The sequence below is a fragment of the Bos taurus genome, chromosome 15 (genome assembly GCF_002263795.3).
Source record: "Bos taurus isolate L1 Dominette 01449 registration number 42190680 breed Hereford chromosome 15, ARS-UCD2.0, whole genome shotgun sequence".
In the NCBI taxonomy this organism is placed as follows: Eukaryota; Metazoa; Chordata; class Mammalia; order Artiodactyla; family Bovidae; genus Bos; species Bos taurus.
The window spans coordinates 22,424,139-22,444,506 of NC_037342.1; the positions used below are offsets into that span (position 1 = coordinate 22,424,139).

Sequence of the window (20,368 nt, forward strand, 5' to 3'; positions counted from 1 at the left end):
AGCTGTCTTAGACATGAAAGGCATGTCATGCCAGGCATGGCCACAAGGGGGTGCACCAAAGTCAGTCTGAAGGAAGAGAAAAGTGTTCTTGGCTCAGTCGTGTCTGATTCTTTGTGACCCCATGGACTGTAACCTGCCAGGCTCCTCTCTGTCCATGGAATTCTCCAGGCAAGAATACTAGTGAGGGTAGCCAGCCATTCCCTTCTCAGGGGATCTTCCCCGGCCCAGGGATACGAACCCAAGTCTTTTGCATTGCAGGCAGATTCTTTACCATCTGAGCCACCGGGGAAGCCTGAAGGAAGAGAGGAGGGGAGGAAAAGCACAGGTCACAGTTTTTGTTATGTTTTCTGTGGAAAAAGCAAGGCAGAGAAAGGCAAACAAATTAGGATATCAGAGTAATTCCAGCGAACTTTGGGGGACAGGGCTGTCCCTGTTGTCTGGTATCTGATCTTGGGAAGATTTAGGGCAGGGGAAATGCTGGCCCTGTGTGTGACTGCTGGCTAAAGGAGGTGGCTGGTGGTGCGGAGTTTGAATTGGTTGGTGTATAGGAAAGCTGGGCTCACCAACCAACATACTGTTTCCTGTCTCAGGAATTAGCAAGCCCTAAAGGGCAGTCCCTTCCCCAGCCAGCAAAGCCCCCAAAGATGTCAAAACCTCATAAGATATAGAACATAAGTATAATTAATGCATAAAATCCAAGAGCTTAAAAGAAATGTTATGACAAGAAGTATATAAATGAGAAATTTTTACCTATACCTGTTAATGTGATACTGCTTTAGGTGTTGTGTTAAATCTGTAAGTTAACTTGAAAAGCAATGCCATCTTCACTACAGTTACTTTTCTTGTCCATGAGTATTTCTCTGTTTCAGGGTTCCTTTATTTCTTTTTATTTCTTTTAATAAGTTTTATAAATTTTCTCTGAGTAGATTTTATTATCTAAGTTATATTATTCCCACTATATTCCTTCTTCTTATTATAAATAGGATTAAAAAAGAAGAAAAAAATTTTCTTACTTATATCACTCGTATATTAAAGTGAAAGTATTTTTTGTGGCTGTATGTATTGTCATATATTGCAAATTTGCAGAGTTAATTTATTGGGATGGCCCAAATGTTCATTCAGTTTTTCTCTAAGATATCAAAAACCTAAATGAAACTTTAGGCCAACCCAGTATTATCTTTAATAGATCTTTAGTTTAAAAAACTTTTTGCTATAAAAACTTGAAAATTTATATTAGTACCCATCACCCAGGCTCAACAATTACTGAAATTTTACCTTATTTCTTCTATTTCCCCTCTCCCATACATTCAGGTCCTTCAGTTCCACTTAAGATGCTCAATAAATTTCCTGTAAATTTTTTCTGGCTCCAGCAAAGTTATTCACATATGGAAAGTTTCTGAATCTCTGGAGTACTTTTTTCCTTTCTCGTGTTTTATTGTGCTGTTTTGTTTTTTAATACTTTCCATGCTAACTTTTTGTCTCTGTTCCCAACTTTGAACATAGTGGTATCTATTTAGATTCAGAGTCAACAAAAGAAGGGAGATAATCCTAAAACTGGAGAAGGAAATGGCAGCCCACTCCAGTGTTCTTGCCTGGTGAATCCCATCCCATGGACAAAAGAGCCTGGTGGGCTATAGTCCATGGAGTTGCAAGAGTTGGACACGGCTTAGCAACTAAACCAAACCAACCAGTGAGTGAGGACTGCCTTTTGCTCTGATTTCTGCCCAATGGCATGGCAATGGAATCTTCCTTTAACATCTGTATTTAGAGGGCAGATTGGTATGGCAGCCTCTTTTCTAGTTTCCAGCAACTTTTCACTTAGTATACTTCCGCTCTGTTGAAGCTGCATCTCTCCCTTACTCCTTTTGCCTGCTGTTCTATGAGTCTCTAGTACATGAGGAATTGTGGTTTTTAAAAAGTGCTGCCAAAGTAAGGTATTTCCCTGTTTCCTCTTCTAACTCTAAATCATGCACAACAAAACAAAAAGCCCCACCTCTAGGTATGAGTATTTTTTCTTTTTCTCTCTAGAATTATTTATTTATTATTGGCTGCACTGGGACTTCGTTGCTGCATGAACATTTTCTCTTGTCGCAATTCACCAGCTTCTCATTGCTGCGGCTTCTCTTGTGGAGCATGCGCTCTGGGTGCTTCAGTTGCTTTGCGGCATGTGGGACCTTCCTAGACAAGGGCTCAAACCGATTCCTCTGCATTGACACTTGGATTCTTAACCACTGGACCACAGGGAAAACCCTGATTTTTTTGTGGGGGAGGTTGGTGGTGGTGTGGAGAATGGTGATCTTTTAAAAAATTTATTTATTTTAGTTGGATAATAATTACTTTACAATATTGTCAAGGTTTTTGCCATACTTCAACATGAATCGGCCACAGGTACATGATAACCCCATTGTGAAACCCCTCCCACCTCCTTCTCTACCTCATCCCTCTGGGTTGTCCCAGACCACCTGCTTTGGGTGCCCTGCTTCATGCATCGAGCTTGCACTGGCCATCTATTTTACATATGGTAATGTACATGTTTCAATGCTATTCTCTCAAATCATCCCACCCTCACCTTCTCCCACAGAGTCCAAAAGTCTGTTCTTTTTTTTTTTCCAGATCAACATCTTACACTTTATAATACACTCACAAATTTTTACACAAATATGTTTACAAGTACAAAAAGGCAAAGAACCTCAGAGAATCGAAGTAACTGTATCATCGACTGCATTCAGTAGAGTTAGTACTGTTGTCCCCCTTCTTCACCTTCTAAATCCAGATTCTGCGTTGGGCCAGATGGGAACTGGGTGTCAGGTCCAGTATTTGTGAATCCACCCCCCATGTGGACTCTGCTTTCAGAAGTTGGAGACTGGGTGTAGTTTTGCACACGTCTGGGTTTCAACAGAGCTGAATTGAGATTCCATCTTGTTCCAGGCCAGATCATCCAGGGGAGAGTCATCCATTGCTGTCTAAGTTTCATTGCTGGTGAAGAATAAGCTCCCCGAAGTTTCGAAGCCACAATTCATTGTCTGTGTTTCGGCACTGTTGAACTGAACTTTGCTTTCCAGGGCAGGCAGGTTTTTAGCAGTGGAGAGTCTGTCAGTCTGGGTCTCTGTGTCAGATGAATCAGTACTCATGGAAAAGCTGGAGTGTTTCAGGATACTTCCCAGTGGCAGATGAGGGCTACTGTCTAAAAAGAAGTTCAGGTCCATCTGTGTCTGCATGTCAAACATTTCAAGGCCTAAGAAGCTAGAATTTCCCTTACAACTGTAGGCCTGGGCAGAAGGGTCTGCAAGGAAGAGATCAATTTGGGTTTCTGTGTCCAGCGATTCCAAGACTGGCTCAGTGGTCATGGTGCTAAGCTCACTCTCTTTGGTTTGTGTATTTGAGGCTGAAAACTCTTCAGTATCAAAATCAACTGCAGGATTCTGGATTGGGCCAGATGGGAGCTGGGTGTCAGGTCCAGTATTTGTGTCAGACAAAAGACTATGATTGTCCACGTCTGACCAGGTAGGTTACTTGACAAGATGTTTTCTAGATCACTTAATAAATCCATGGTTTGGGTTTGATTATCTGTCACGTTCTCTGACGAAAGCATACTATTCGGGGCACTGAAATTTGGTGCGGATTTCTCAATATCTTGAGATAAAGTTTTAGGGTGGTTCTGAGGTAACAAGTCATGAGTTACAGTCTCTGCTACTAAGCTACTGCTTATAATAGTGTCTGTAGACACACCATATGATGAATGGACACTCTCAAAAATGTCTCCACACATTACAGCATGGTCCATCTGTACTCGGTCATCTGCTGGACTTCGCATTCCACTGCTCTGAGTTTCTCAGGAGATCCCACCTGGCTGGAAACTGGCATCTATAAACGCATCAGTCTGAGCAGTGATAGATGAGGTTACCTTAGAACTGGGCAAAAAAGTCTGACTTTGAACACTAATGTCAAATCAGTTTGTGAACAGGACGACACAGAGGAGTCAGGGCTGGCCCACTGTGCAGATGGCATGAATTGTGGTGTGGTGCAGGACAGGTCTGTCTGTACATTGGTCAAAGAAATGCTGTTCTTCTGACATGTGTTCCCAAGTTCTTGTAATGGGCTATGCATGCATGCATCGCTTCAGTCGTGTCCGACTCTGTGCGACCCCATGGACAGCAGCCCACCAGGCTCCCCTGTCCATGGGATTCCCCAGGCAAGAATACTGGATTGGGTTGCCACTTCCTTCTTCAGTAATGGGCTAAATGGACTTTTACCCAAGTTGACTTGAACACCTGTGCTAATCGGCTTAACAGCAACAGGATTTACAACTTTTGAAAGAGGGAGGCTCTCCTTGAGAGAGCAGGCCTCCAAATCTAGGCTGAGGGTCAGGGTTCCAATGGACAAGGGCAGTAAGTGTATGGCACCAGGAGCGGAGCCCTGATGGTCGACCACCAACACCACAGACTGGGCCGAGGAGTCGGCTGTAGGCACAAAGACAGGCACAGAGAAAACTGCATGATGGGGAGTTTAACCAAAGCCACCTTGGGCTTTGGTAAAAGCAACTGCTGAGGGTACCTTGGAGCTGCTGCAAGAGTCTGTTGTTTGGCATTAGAGCTGCGAGAGTCTTCAGAGGAAGCCACCAGCTTTATTTCCAAAGTTTCTAGTTCTGGAACGTCTGGTTGTGGAATTGGTTGGTTGCTCAGTGATTCAGCGGTCTTCCTGGACAGCTCCAGCTGCACAGGCAGTTTTCCATCTTCCTTTTCTTACTAGGTGGATCCCCGTGTTCTGCAGGGATCTCATGGCCAGTTCGGTAGCTGGCATAGTGACGGCCACACGTGCACTGGAAGGTCTTGCCACAATCCTCTGCATGTCTTTTCAAGTCCCACTTGGTGCCGTATGAATTGCTGCACTTACTACATTTATGCTTCTTTTAGCATGCACTTTCATACAGTGCTGTTTTGCAAGAGAAAATTGAGAAAATAGTCTGTCAGGGCCTCTAGGGCATCCTTCAATTGGACAACAGTAGAATTTAGGTACAGTTTTCAAATCTTTTCTTATTGTTGGATTTACTGCGCCATCATGCAGAGTACATCGCTAGAAATGCTGGGCTGGATGAATCACAAGTTGGAATCAAGATTGCTGAGAGAAACATCAACAACCCAAGATATGCAGATGATACCACTTTAGTGGCAGAAAGTTAAGAGGAACTTAAGAGTCTCTTGATAATGGTGAAAGAGGAGAGTGAAAAAGCTGGCTTAAAACTCAACATTCAAAAAATGAAGATCATGGCATCCAGTCCCATCACATCATGGCAAATAGATAGGAAACAATGGAAACAGTGTCAGATTTCATTTTCTTGGGCTCCAGAATCACTGCAGATGGTGACTGCAGCCACAAAATTAAAAGACATTTGCTCGTTGGAAGAATAACTAGGACAAACCTAAATAGTGTATTGAAAAGCAGAGACATCACTTTGCTGACAAAGGTCCGTCTAGTCAAAGCTGTTGTTTTTCCAGCCGTCATGTATGGATGTGAGAGTTGGTCCATAAAGAAGGCTGAGCACTGAAGAATTGATGCTTTTGAACTGAGGTGTTGGAGAAGACTCTTGAGAGTCCCTTGCACACAAGGAGATCAAACCAATCAATCCAAAAGGAAATCAATCCTGAATATTCATTGGAAGGGCTGGTGCTGAAGCTGAAGTTCCAGTACTTCAGCCATCTGATGCGAAGAGCCAACTAATTGGAAAAGACCTTGATGCTGGGAAAGATTGAGGGCTAGAGAAGAAGGGGGTGACATAGGATGAGATGGTTGAATGGCATCACTGACTCAATGGACATGAGTTTGAGCAAACTCAGGGAGATAGCGAAGGACAGTGAAGCCTGGAGTGCGGCAGTTCATGGGACTGCAAAAAGTCAGAGACAACAAAGCAACTGAACAACAATTGTATACTATCAAACCAGTCCTGAGAAGTATTGATAAACGGTATCTTTTGCTTAACGGATGCTTCACAAGGTTTGGAGAAATATAGCTCCTGATAGCAGTTCCACAAAAAACAACAATATAAAATGTTAAAAAGGGCTTGCGAGAATGGTTCAGGCCAACAAAGTTAAGAGAGCCCTCGTCAGACTGGCCGCTTCCTTTGTGCTTAGATGTAATGTCTGCCTTAGTAATCAGTGAGGGGATGATCTGAAGGTGGGTGATGGCTGTTACATATGAGCTGCAGGCGGTGGCTCTTGACCGGGTGCATGTGGAGCGCGGGGCTGCTGGGCAGGATCTTGCCGCAGCCGCGCACCGTGCACTGCCCGGGACGGCTCGCCACCGACGGCTGAATGAGCTCCCGGGCGGGCGGCACCGACCCCGCGGGCTGCTGCCTCGCTGCCGTGGGTCGCGGCCGGCTGCCTCTCAGCCTCCCGGGGGCACCCCACGGGCCGGAGGCGGCGGCGGCGGCGGCTCCCCTCGCGGCCGCCCGGACGGCCGGGGCGCCGGAGGCGAGAGCAGTGGGGTCCGCCGCCGCCCCAGTGGCTGCCGTGGCTCTCGCACCGCGGCCGGATCAGGCTCCAAAGGTCTGTTCTTTATGTCTGTGTCTCCTTGGCTGCTGGATCTTTGAGAGAGAAACTGCACAAGAAATAAGAAGACTGCTCCTTCTAAAGGAAGAAAGGAATATTTTTTGCTAAGGGACTTAACATTAGCTTATCTAAATCTTTCCTGACCTATCTCAATATCTTCCAAATATAAAGATTAAAAGGAAAAAGCAACGCTGCACTTAAAAATAAACCAGGATATTATAAATAGAGAAGGAAGAGGCACTGCCCTTTGTCCACCAGCTGTCCTGCTTGCGGTCTACATAGTCTTCCACTAAGCAGATGGATGTGGCCGATGGCTGATAATGAATTGTGTCTCCTGAACAATGACTCAATCCTGTGGTGCCTCTGCCAAGTTTATGAGCAGGGCACCTCCTTCTCGTTCCCAAACTATGACTATTACTCATTCTCCCTCAAGGCTGTTAGAGCAAAATTAGAGGCTTATTTGTCGTTGATTTATTTTTTTCCCTATGACTTAGAAGCTTAGGGAATTCAGTAACTTTTTATTTATCGTCTTTGTCTTGCCTAATACATTTAATAATTCAAAATATTCTTTTGGCCGGATCGGGGCCTAACCACTACTGATTATCTCTGACTCAGTGTACATTTTCTCCCAGCTATGCTCGACATCTCACTTAAACACAGTCAGTCTGACCTCTATCTTTTCCTAAGTTGATCCTGACAATATTCTCTTAAAATTTGTCACCCATTGACTGACCCACAGTTTTGTTTTTCCTTATTCATACCCTTCAAGGTAAAAGAAATGTGAACAGAAAATTGTAAACAATCTCCTTTGAGGACATTGCCCAGTTTCCTATTAGGTACAGAGCAAGTTTCCTGACTTGGAAGACCCATGATGTGGAGGTTTGAAGTTCTAGTTTTAGGGTTTCCCTTCTCTCTCTTAACATCAGTTCATTCTTATTTATTATTGTTGTTCAGTCACTAAGTCCTGTCCGACTCTGCGACCCTATCAACTGCAGCATGCCAGGCTCCTCGGTCTTTCGCTGTCTCTTGGAATTTGCTCAAATTCATGTCTACTGAGTCGGTGATGCCATCCCACCATCTTCTGTCATCCCCTTCTCCTCCTGCCTTCAATCTTTCCCAGCATTAGGGTCTTTTCCAATGATTCAGCTCTTTGCATCAGGTGGCCAGGGATTTGAAGCCTCAGCGCCAGTCCTTCCAATGAATATTCAGGGTTGATTTCCTTTTGGATCACTTTTATATTTTTTGTCATTAAATTGCTTTTAGGGACTTCCCTGGGGGTCCTGTGGTTAAGAATCCACCTTCCAATGCAAGGTCATGGGTTCGATCCCTGGAGGGGAAACTAAGATCCCACATGCCGCGGAGGAGCTAAAGCCCAGGCACCACAGCTTGAGAGCTGGAGTGCTGCAACTAGATAAGCCCTCTCACTGCAACTCCTGAGACCCCGTACTCTGAAGCCTGCAACTCACAGCTAGGGAGCCTGCATACCACAACAGGGACACAGTGCAGCCAAGAAAAAAAGGCTTTTAAAACCTAATGTCCTGTACTTCTTATCTCTTAAATGTTATCTCAAAACATTAATTGGCGTTATTACATTAATTTTGCTTTTATATATGTACATCTTCCCTTGCTTCCCAGTGTTTGCCTTCACACTTCATTGCTCCTACTGTGAAGATGGGCACATTAGGCTATTGTAGCTTAATGATTGCAAGTCCTTATTCATAGTCACCGTTCCGTTTAGACAGTGCCTTGCAATTTGCAGAGAGATTTCACACAAATCATTATTATTCACTTGCTTGTATGTAAAAAAATATGTCAGTGTCTACTGTGTACCAGGTACTGCGCTGGGCCCTGAGATTATAAAGACCAAAGAGACACAGCTCCTGATCTCCAGCAGCTCACAGGCTAAACTGGGACACCCGTAACACAATAGACAGGATACTGTAGTCAAAAGTAAACTTCTGGTAATGGTTTGGTTTTTAAATAGATCTTTTTAAAACTGAGAAGTGGATATATTGACTAATGGACACTTGGCACTTTTCCAATTTGACAGTTTTATTGTGTGTATGTGTGTGCATGACAACTGAATAAATTGGCATTTTAGCTTATAAATTAGTCTCTTAAGAGCACTTAAGAGAAAACTTAAACTTGACCTCTACTGGATAACTGGACAGCTATAAGGACCTGATCCTTGAATGTGAAGCCTATAATCTGTGACCCTTGGTGATCTATCAAGGCTTACACAAACAGGGGAGCCCAGTCTGGGCAGTCTCCTGTTCCTGCTTTACTTCTCAACATTGGCCAATAAACAAAGGATTCCTGTAAAAGGTAAAACTGTCTTCTTCTTTGCTGGCACTTGTGCTGTAACTCACACATAAGGAGTCGAGCCTTTTCCCGTGCTGCTTTGTCACAATGGCATCCTTCAAAGTGGAAATGGATTCTGATGGCGTAAGTGTTATTTCCTGGGCAATAAACATCTTGAATAGAGAAGTGAGTCAGCAGAGCCCATGAAACTGATGAACAAAGATTAGTCACAAGGGCAGTGGAGCTGCTTCATCTGAATATAACTTTCTCTGCAGATCCCCTTGAAACTGGATGGAAGTCCCCACACCTCTTGCTCAATTCAGCAGCTGCGAGGCAGAGCTAACGAAGAAGTAATCTGAAAATACCGCAGTGATAGCTGTAGCTATTTGGATAATCAGTAGTTAATCCATTTTAATTTGAACTTTTTCTTTATAAGCTTTTAAAATTATGAATTATTAGGAATATTGTAATATCCATTTATGGGCTTCCCAGGTGGTGCTAGTGGTTAAAAAAAAAAACCCTCCTTGCCAATGCAGGAAATGTTTAAGAGAAGCAGGTTTGATCCTTGGGTCAGGAAGAGCCCCTGGAGGAGGGCCTGGCAACCCATTCCAGTATTCTTGCCTGGAGAATTTCATGAGGAGCCTGGCAGGCTCCAGTCCCTGGGGCTGCAAAGAGTTTGACACAACTGAGTGCCTGAGCAGAGAGCATCCAATTATAAGGAGAGATGATTAAGAAAATGACTCAGAACCATAGCAAAAACTGAATGCTGTTTCGTTCTAACTTGGGAGTGCTTTGGAATGAAGCAGTCCTGTGCTCTCAGAAAAAATATGAGGATCTGGTAAGATTTGGCGTGACTGCTTTGAACGTCAGTAGGACTAGTTTGGAATCTGATTACCTCTCTCAAGCTCTCAGAAAAGTTAAAAGCTACCTTATTTCTTTTCTTCATTGCAAAGGAAGAGTCAGCTTTAATTTCAAACCTGAATTTTTGCACTGGGGACACAGAAATGTTATTTCTCAAGTTCTAAGGGCAGAAATTTGAGATTTTCTGCAGCTTCTTGACTCTAATGGAGGCAGTTAACCACTTACAGCAGAAATTACCCAAAGAAATCACTTGACTGGCCTTCCCTGACTATGGAATTGTGACTTCTTTCTTCATTGCTCAAGGGAGAGAGTTTATAACAACATCTTCCCTCCCCTCTTGCAATTTCCTTAGTGTGCCTGGTTCTGGGGTCGGGGGTGGGGGGTGGAAAATTTATATGTGGAACTCAGGATAAGCACCAAGAGTCCAAACTTTGCCCCAGCGTTCAAGGTTAGGGAGTGCAGTGGGAAGGAAACGGCATGGCTGACTTTAAGACTTGGTGGCAGCTAAGGCCCAAATTTCCAGTTCCCTGCTATAAAATAACCGTGATGGCTGGAGACGGAACTAGTGTGCTGGCCTCAGTGCTGGTGGAGTGAGGAGGTGAAATTGATGAGGCCAGTCCTGGAAACTGGCCTCATCAATTTTTTCTGGGGTCAGGTTTGCCTCCCGGGAAGTAGTTGCCGCAAAACAGCTGTCATCTGGCGAACCTCTGAGTGAACTGCACACGGAGGCAGGAGCTCGCCCTCTCTCTAGGAACTCCAGTCTAGACTGCAGTGGCGGATGGAAAGTCCCGCAGACCTTCCTCGCGGCATCGGTATGACTAGCTCCCAGAGGAACCCTTCCAGAGTCAGCTGATCTGCTGGTGACAGAGGAAGCCTCCAGCTGCTAATGTCGAGAGAGTTTCCGTCTCTCCTTCCCTCTCTTCGTACACTATCTTTGCACAGGGTTCCTGAACCCTTATGGGAAGCAGAAGGCATTGGGGAGACTGAATTAGACTTGCATTTGGGAGGGTGAGGATTGGATTTTAAGGGGAGGGCATTGTTCACTCCAACTGTGCAGTTAGATAGGATTTACACATATAAGGACAAATAAACATTTTAAATGGTGCCTCATTCTCCTTGTGAAAAATACGGGCAGATGTCCCTCCTCCCTTTTCTTAGAGCATTTACTTTAGAAAACTGGTTAAGTTCTTTCTCTGTCTCTCTGAAATATATGCAAACACTTTTAAAAGTTACATAAGTCTTTTGCCACGTTTATGACCCAGGGGTGTCTTTCTCAAGGGCTTGGGGCCATGCCTTTGAAATGTAAACATCCACGTTTTCATTTCCCTATTCCAGTTTCTATTTCCAGTAAGAACCTGACTTCTGTGGGCATCTCCCTCCCAGTTGCAAAAATACCTCCTGTCATAAAGATAGAGGTTGCTTTTTCTTTATATAAAACCAATTAGCTAATATAGATGGTCACCTCAATTATCAGGTGAATTGAAGACGAACTATGTGTAGCAAAGGGTGCTCTCTTTGAGTCCTCTTACTAAAGACTGGTTATTGCTTATCTTTTTAAAATCATTAACACTATTGCTTATCCTGAGAACATGTATGTGATGGTGAGATTTCTTTCTGTCTTCATAATCTTTTAGCAGATTCCCTAGGGTGTGCATCACATTTTTGTTTAATGCTTATTCAATAGTGAAAATATTTTCTTTTTCTCCCTTTGTGGAGAGGTTTTCTGGGTTGTGAGAAAATTTTGTTTTAATTATACTTTGGCAACATATACTAATGCCACAACTCAAAGGAACAACAGATGTGAAGAAAGAAAAATTTACATCTTCTGGACTCTCCCCTCCAGAAGGACTGACTTCTAATTAATTCATCTCAGACTTTACAAGAGAGCTGCTGCCTTATCTTTCTTTCCCACTTTGTCTCTTCTTTTCCCCCTCAATTTTTTTTCACTTTCTTATTTTGCCTGTCTCTCTTTTATCCTGTTAAAAGATTAACTTGCAGCATAAGGTAAAATTGGGACTTCCCTGGTAGTCCAGGGGTTAAGAATCTGCCTTCCACTGCGGGTCTGATCGCTGGTGGGGCAACTAAAAGCCCATGCATTAGAATCATAGCCTGCACACTCTAGAGCTGGTACCACAGCTAGACAGAAGCCCAAACGCTGCAGTGAAAGACCCCTCATGCCTCAGTGAAAATCCTACATGCTTCAGCTAAGACCTGACGCACATAAATAAATAACTAAATATTGAATGGCTCCTACAGATACAAAAATGAATACATATTAAAAACTTTATCCTCTTCATTAATCAGTGAGGGAACCAGAAAGAGGTAGCAACTGGCTCAAAGGACAGACCATTTTTATTTAAAAAAATTTTTTTTTCACTTTTTATTTTGTATTGGGGTATAGTTGATTAACAATGTTGTGGTAGTTTCAGGTAAAGAGCAAAGGGACTCAGCCATACATAGACATGTACCCATTCTCCCTCAAACTCCCCTCCCAACCAGGCTGCCGCATAACATTGAGCAGAGTCCCATGTGCTATGTGGTAGGTCCTTTCCGGTTATCCATTTTAAATATAGCAGCGTATACATGCCCATCCCAAACTCCCAAACTATCCCTACCCTTCATTTTCCTCCACCCCTACGGACAACCATAGGCCATTTTTAGATCAAGAATGTTGAAATAAATGTACAAATGGTAGCAAAGTTGTTTTTCTGGAAGGGAGGAGGGAAGTAAATTGCTCTTCCACTGGACAAGACAGAATATGCATGTTCAAAGACAAGAATTATTTTGTGTTGCTATCAGTATGTACAGCTTACAAAGTGGCAAAATAGCTCCCATAGAACTGGAATCATATACCTAGCGGTCTCCTTAAGGCAATGCAGTTTGATATGGAAACAAGCTAAGTGTCCATCAGGGGATGAATGGATAAAAAAGATGTGGTATATATGTTACAATGGGAAATTATTTGGCCATTAAAAAGAATGAAATCTTGCATTTGGGGCCACATGGATGGACCTTGATGGCATTATGCTAAATTAAATAAGTCAGACAGGGAAAGACAAATACTGTATGACCTCTTTATATGTGGAGTCTAAAAACAAACAATAAGAAAATCCAAGTTCATAGATACAGGGAAAAGATTGGCGGTTGCCAGAGATGGGGGTGGTGTGGGCAAAATAGGGGAAGGGGGTCAGAAGGTACAAATGTCAAGTTATAAGCGAAATAAGTCATGGGGTATAATGTATAGCACAGCAACTGTAGTTAATAACACCGTATCACATATTTGGAAGTTGCTAAGAGAAATCTTAAACGTTCTCACCACAGGAAAAAAATTCTGTAACTATGTGTGGTGACAGATGTTATCTAGCTTTATTGTGTGATCATTTCTCAATATATACGAGTAGTGAATCATTGTATTTTATATCCGAAACTAATATAATGTTGTATATCAATTAAGCCTCAATAAAACAAGACAGTGCAGTTTTCTACTAAATACAGTTTTTCCCCTATGGTCTTATTCTTCTTACCGTAAGAAAATTAAACAAAGCCCATGTGATGACATTTTTGAGAAGCTGGCAGTATGTAATAATTGTTTCCTCTTTTTCTCTACCAAAACAAGTATTTTACTTTAAGTCTAATTAAAAATCATCTATTCCAGGAAGAGTTCTCTGATTAATCTTACCTAACTGGACTTCCCTGTTTCTGCCATCATCATTGGTAAACATTTTTGAGTGTGTGTTTAGTGAACTATTGCTGCATCTGACGCTTACTGTCAGCGTAAATAACTGAAACTCTGTAAGAGCACGAATAACAGCAATAGTTATTTATTGAGATTACCATTAAGGTAAAAAAAAGTGAAGCAATTGCTTTTCTTCAGTTTCAAGAAATAGCCTGCCTAATTAAAACAAACAAGCATAACCATTTTAAAAGCTAAAGGTACTAAATTAATGAATGATATTGGCTTATTTAGATCCAGTTTATATTGTTTTGTTTCTTTGCTTTTAACATTCTTCAACTATATATATTTCTCGTAGAGACAGGTTTCTTAAAAGCAGGTTCTGTGTCTAGTTCCTCTTTGTATTCCAAGCACCGAGTGCAATGCACATTGTGGTGCTTATCAATATCCCCCAAATGACTAATTCCCTGACTACGTTTCTTGAGGGCAGAGATCTCACCTGCTTGTTTCTCTGGCATGCTCAGTGGAGGCTGGCTTGCGTTGCCCTACTAATCTCAGTTAATCTCTTTATTTAAAAATTTTTTCTTCTCTTCTTGGGGCCATGGGATGTCCAATAAATAATGTAGTGGTTTATGGGAACAGGTGTGATGACCTCTCAGCTACTTCCGGCTGAATGGGGGCAAAGTCAATTTTTTAGTATTAGAGGAGAGAATGTCATAGATTTTCATTTTAAAGAATTCTTGAGTCCAGGCTTAGCCTTAGTATTCTGTATTATGAAAACAGAACCTCAATCTTTGATTGCTTTGTCATAGCACTTGGGTAAACATTTGAAAATTAATACAAATAGCATAAGGACAGGGAACTCTGCAACGTTACATGGCAGCCTAAATGGGAGGGGAGTTTAGGGGAGAATTGATACCAGTATATGTATGGTTGAGTCCCTTTGCTATCCACCTGGCATTGTTAATCAGCTGTACTCCAACAGAAAATAAAAAGTTGTTTTTTTTTTTTTTTTAAAGACAAGCTACAGGGAAGTATTGTACTATATGGGGAATATAGCCAATATTTTGTAACAACTGAGAATGGAACATGACTTTTAAAAATTATATAAAAATAAAAATATTTAAAAAGGAGAATTAGTAGATATACTACAATGAGGATAATGATGAAAATTTACCATTGTAATATTCCTTGAAAGAAACCTCCTATTCCAGGTGGCAACCAGGAAAATAAATTCTTGAGTGGGTTCTCTTTACGTACATTTTGTAACCAAGTGGTCTTTTGAATTATTCTATTTACTTGGGTTCCTACAGGGGTATTAATATATACATAACAGAAACTATTGGCTACTATACATATGTCTTTTTGTTTCATCATTTTTTTTCTTTTGCTAAAATATAATTTAAAGCAATTTTATCATATAGTATTATTCTGGTAAAAAGAAAAAAGAATCTAGTGCCTTCTGCTGGAAGACTACTGCTTGAACTATCTCATTTGTTTTACCATTCCTAAAGAGTTTCACAGTTGTTATAAGACCTTGAGACCATAAGGATGCATTTGGCAGCTGTTTGAAGGTACTGTTTTGAAAGTGGGTTGTGGTATCCTTGAGTCTGGTACAGTTCAGAAAATTCAGTTTCTCAGTAATACAGTAAAGTATCTGAAACAATGTCCATAATAGCCACTCAGCTCTATTTTGGATGCCTGGACCACAATTATTCCTTTTTGATTTTAAAAAATACATTTTTTCTTCGATGGTTAAAGCAAATGTACAATGCATGTTTAATAGGCCACAAAACATGCTGCCTGGTGAGCATAAATGTTAAGTTAAATGATGTATAAGCCAAAATGACTTACCCATATCTCAATATGTGAAAATTTCCTCTACCATTTCTCCTTTTGATTGCAAATCTTTCAATGGGGAGCACTAATAATCAAAGTAATTGTCCCTCAATGCCAGAGTGGTTGTTACCTGCTTTGGGTCCATAATGTCTCTTGGTGTTAAGCCTTGTTTTTTGTTTATAAACATTTGCCTAGTCACCTATGTTGGGGAAAATTAATCCAGACAGTGAACAAACACAGAGGTATGCTAATGGGGAAACATTTTATAGGCTATATGTTTTATCAGTTACCAAATTGTGACACAAACACTGTACATATGCTTCTAACACTAGACTTTAAGTAAGCAGTGATACATGTCATAAGTAGTCATAGCCTGTAAAAACTTCACTAGAGAGTTTTTTCCCATCTTGAACATTGGATAAAAAATTTGGTTAGAAGTAACAGTGCCTTAAGAACTATGGACAGAGGTTCATGACATTGTACAGGAGGTGGTGATCAAGACCATCCCCAAGAAAAAAAATGCAAAAAGGCAAAATGGTTGTCTGAGGAGGCTTTATAAATAGCTGAGAAAAGAAGAGAAGCTAAAGGCAAAGGAGAAAAGGAAAGCTATACCCATCTGAATGCAGAGTTCCAAAGAATATCAAGGAGAAGTAATAAAGCCTTCCTCAGTACTCTTGCCTGGAAAATTTCATGGACGGAGGAGCCTGGTGGGTTACAGTCCATGGGGTCACAAAGAGTTGGACAGGACTGAGCTACTTTACTTTCAGTTTTCACTCTCATGCATTGGAGAAGGAAATGGCAACCCACTCCAGTGTTCTTGCCTGGAGAATCCCAGGGACAGAGGAGCCTGGTGGGCTGTTGTCTATGGGGTCGCACAGGATTGGACACGACTGCAGCAACTTAGCAGCAGCAGCAGCAGTGGTCATTGCAAAGAAATAGAGGAAAACAATGGAATGGGAAAGACTAGAGATCTCTTCAAGAAAATTAGAGCTATCAAGTGAATATTTCATACAAAGATGGGCACAATAACAGACAGAAACAGTATAGACCTAATGGAAGCAGAATATATTAAAAAGAGGTGGCAAGAATACACAGAACTGTACAAAAAAGATTTTTATGACCCAGATAACCATGATGGTGTGATCACTCACCTAGACACAAAAAGGCGAAATGGAAGACATCCTGGAATGTGAAGTCAAGTGGGCCTTAGGAAGCATCACTATGAACAAAGCTAGTGGAGGTGATGGAATTCCAGCTGAGCTATTTCAAATCCTAAAAGATGATGCTGTGAAAGTGCTGCACTCAATATGTCAGCAAATTTGGAAAACTCAGCAGTGGCCACAGGACTGGAAAATGTCAGTTTTCATTCCACTCTTGAAGAAAGGCAATGCCAAAGAATGTTCAAGCTATCGCACAATTTCACTCATTTCACACGCTAGCAAAGTAATGCTCAAAATTCTCCAAGCCAGGCTTCAACAGTACGTGAAACATGAACTTTCAGATGTTCAAGCTTGATTTAGAAAAGTCAGAGGAGCCAGAGATCAAATTGCCAACATCTGTTGGATCATAGAAAAAGCAAGAGAATTCCAGAAAAACATGTACTTCTGCTTTATTGACTATGCCAAAGCCTTTGACTGTATGCATCACAACAAACTGTGGAAAACTCTGAAAGAGATGAGACTACCAGACAAACTTACCTGCCTCCTGAGAAACTGTATGCAGGTCAAGAAGCAACAGTTAGAACTGGACGTGGAACAACATACTGGTTCCAAACTGGAAAAGGAGTACTTCAAGGCTATATATTGTCATCCTGCTTTTTTTTAACTTATATGCAGATTACATCATGCAAAATGCCTGGCTGGATGTTGCCCAAGCTGAAATCAAGATTGCCGGGAGAAATATCAATAACCTCAGATAAGCAGATGATACCACTCTTAAGACAGAAAGCGAAGAGGAACACAAGAGCCTCTTGATGAAAGTGAAAGAGGAGAGTGAAAAAGCTGGCTTAAAACTCAACATTCAAAAAACAAAGATCATGGCATCTGGTCCCATCATTTCATGGCAAATAGATGGGGAAACAATAGAAACAGTGACAGACTTTATTTTCTTGGGCTCCAAAATCACTGCAGATGGTGACAGCAGCCATGAAACTAAAAGATGCTTGCTCCTTGGAAGAAAGCTATGACCAACCTAGATAGCATATTAAAAAGTAGAGACATTACTTTGCCAACAAAGGTCCGTCTAGTCAAAGCTATGGCTGTGGTTTTTCCTGTAGTCATGTATGGATGTGAGAGTTGTACCATAAAGAAAGCTGAACGCCTAAAAATTGATGCTTTTGAACTGTGGTGTTGGAGAAGACTCTTGAGAGTCCCTTGGACTGCAAGGAGATCAAACCAATCAATTCTAAAGGAAATCAGTCCTGAATATTCATTGGAAGGATGGATGCTGAAGCTGAAGCTTCAATACTTTGGCCACCTGATGTGAAGAACTGACTCATTGGAAAAGGCCATGATGCTGGGAAAGATTAAAGGTGGGAGGAGAAGGGGATGACAGAGGATGAGATAGTTGAATGGCATCACTGACTCAATGGACATGAGTTTGAGCAACCTCCAGGAGTTGGTGATGGACAGGGAAGTCTGGTGTGATGCAGTCCATGGGGTCGCAAAGAGTTGGACACGCTCAGCCATGTCCAACTCTTTGCAACTGAACTGAACTGAGTACAATAACTTTCCACTTTGATAAGGAGATAAAAATTTGGTAAACAATTCAGTTGAATTAGTAGGATAGGTCTTACAGGCCTGATCTGGATTCTTGGGCCAGCTGCCTACCATTGCTCTCATCTTCTTGTCCTGATTTGGGTGTAGTTTGAGGTCAGCAGTTCTTTCAACAGACCAGTCTAGTTTAGAAGCCCTTCTTAAGTGGGAAATATGAGTTCAAGAGTCAGTTCTCCTCAGCTTCATTGTGTATGAGTTAGAGTACCTGACAAGAGTCTTTTCATCTAGGTTGGAGACAGAGTCTTTTAAATTACGTTTGTTTTCTAGTACGCATGATCCCCTGGTTGCAAGTCCTGGGGCATCTGACCTTTATCCAAAGATTACTGTGATCAGCCTCAGAAATATGCTTAGAACATCATTTTAATATTAAAAATTCAGTTAAACTTTACAGTGATGTGGTATAGCAACAAAAAATCATCTTGGACATAGACAATAGATAAAAAAACCTTAATATATGTGAAACTTCAGCATCAACAAAAGTATATTATTGAAATATAACTTTTCTGTTTGAGTCATCCTCATTTTTAACAAGTCTAGCCAAATTAAGACTTATTTGTTTGCAAAATAACTCTGGTTGCAATAAAGTTGGCCTGATAAGGCTGCTGGTAACTTAAGAGTTTCCAATTTCTGGAGGGATCAGGTAAAGAGAAAAGATAAATATTTCAATTCTATTTACAAAAGTATAATTTATCAAGTTTCTATAAACCATAATTAGCTTGAGGGGAAAGGTTTCTTCATATCTGATAACACAATAAAAACTCATAATATTTCAGATAAAAATCATAAAAATTATAACTATATTCATCAGTTTACACAGTCCTATGTAACTAATCCTTGATTTTAATCTTTTTTTTTAACAGTAACACAAAACCATTATTGTTTCCATTAGAATTATTTAATTTCTCACCCAGATCTGAAAGTTATCAGAAATCTGTATATGTTAGAAAGCCCTTTCTAGGAATCTTGAAGATGAAGCATTTTCTTTTGCAAAGGCATTGGAGTGAAGCAATAACTAGTTATGAATGATAAAAGACTTAAAAGACATGTTTAAAGATCGAATTACAGTTCAATTGATAAATTTTAACCAAGTTGCTGAGACATGCAACATTTTGAGATAAATAAAATTATGACTGATAACATTATTCCAGGACATATTCAAATTTTAGAAATTTTATATAATTTCTAGAACTTCTATATTAATGACATTTACTCATACAACAAAACCTAAGAATGTTTGTCACCACACATTTGACATTGCTTCCCACGGAAATTAACATACTAAATAATCCCAATTAATTAAATGTTTCTCTCTCTCTCTGTGATACTTCAGTGGCCCTGTGAAGCAACCCAGAGTTAACCAGAGGTCAAAATAATTTAAGAATTTGGTTTGAGGAAGTTTGCAAAAAAAAACCCAAAAAACAAACCCCCCAAAACTGGTCAAATATGATCATAGGTCACAGTGAGACAGTACTTAGTCACTTAATCATAAAGTGACAGTAAAAGATTTTAAAGGTAAATACCAGCATTACCTGATTGTCAAATTTATGAACATATTCTATAACCTCTAAATATATACATTTTTCCCCTCAGTGTAGTACAAAACATGTGTCTAATAAACCCAAACATCTTTAGTATTTTAATAACAATACAAAAGAATGTAAACTTAGGCTTGCCTAGCAATCAGTGTTATAGTCTTTTATCTTAATTTAAAATTATATATACCGTCAATGAATTTTCATCATTTAACTTAATTTAGCAAAACTGTAAAGTTTCAAGTTACCAAAAAACTGGAAAAACTAAGCCATAATTATTTCTAAAGTTTGCTAAAAAGCTTTTCTCTTGTTTACATTTAATTTTTTGTCATAAATTGCCAACATCCGCTGGGTCATGGAAAAGCAATAGAGTTCCAGAAAAACATCTATTTCTGCTTTATTGACTATGCCAAAGCCTTTGACTGTATGGATCACAAGAAACTGTGGAAAATTCTGGAAGAGATGGGAATACCAGAACACCTGATCTGCCTCTTGAGAAATTTGTATGTAGGTCAGGAAGCAACAGTTAGAACTGGACATGGAACAACAGACTGGTTCCAAATAGGAAAAGGAGTATGTCAAGGCTGTATATTGTCACCCTGCTTATTTAACTTAACGCTGGATTGGAAGAAGCACAAGCTGGAATCAAGATTGCCAGGAGAAATATCAATAACCTCAGATATGCAGATGACACCACCCTTATGGCAGAAAGTGAAGAGGAACTCAAAAGCCTCTTGATGAAAGTGAAAGAGGAGAGTGAAAAAGTTGGCTTAAAGCTCAACATTCAGAAAACGAAGATCATGGCATCCGGTCCCATCACTTCATGGGAAATAGATGGGGAAA

General features: G+C 40.8%; 1 pseudogene; it reads right to left on the reverse strand.

The window, feature by feature from the left end:
* Positions 1–1,005: 1,005 nt before the first annotated feature.
* On the reverse strand, positions 1,006–6,529 carry LOC104968480 (ATM interactor-like; annotated as a pseudogene).
* Between the last annotated feature and the right edge of the window lie 13,839 nt (positions 6,530–20,368).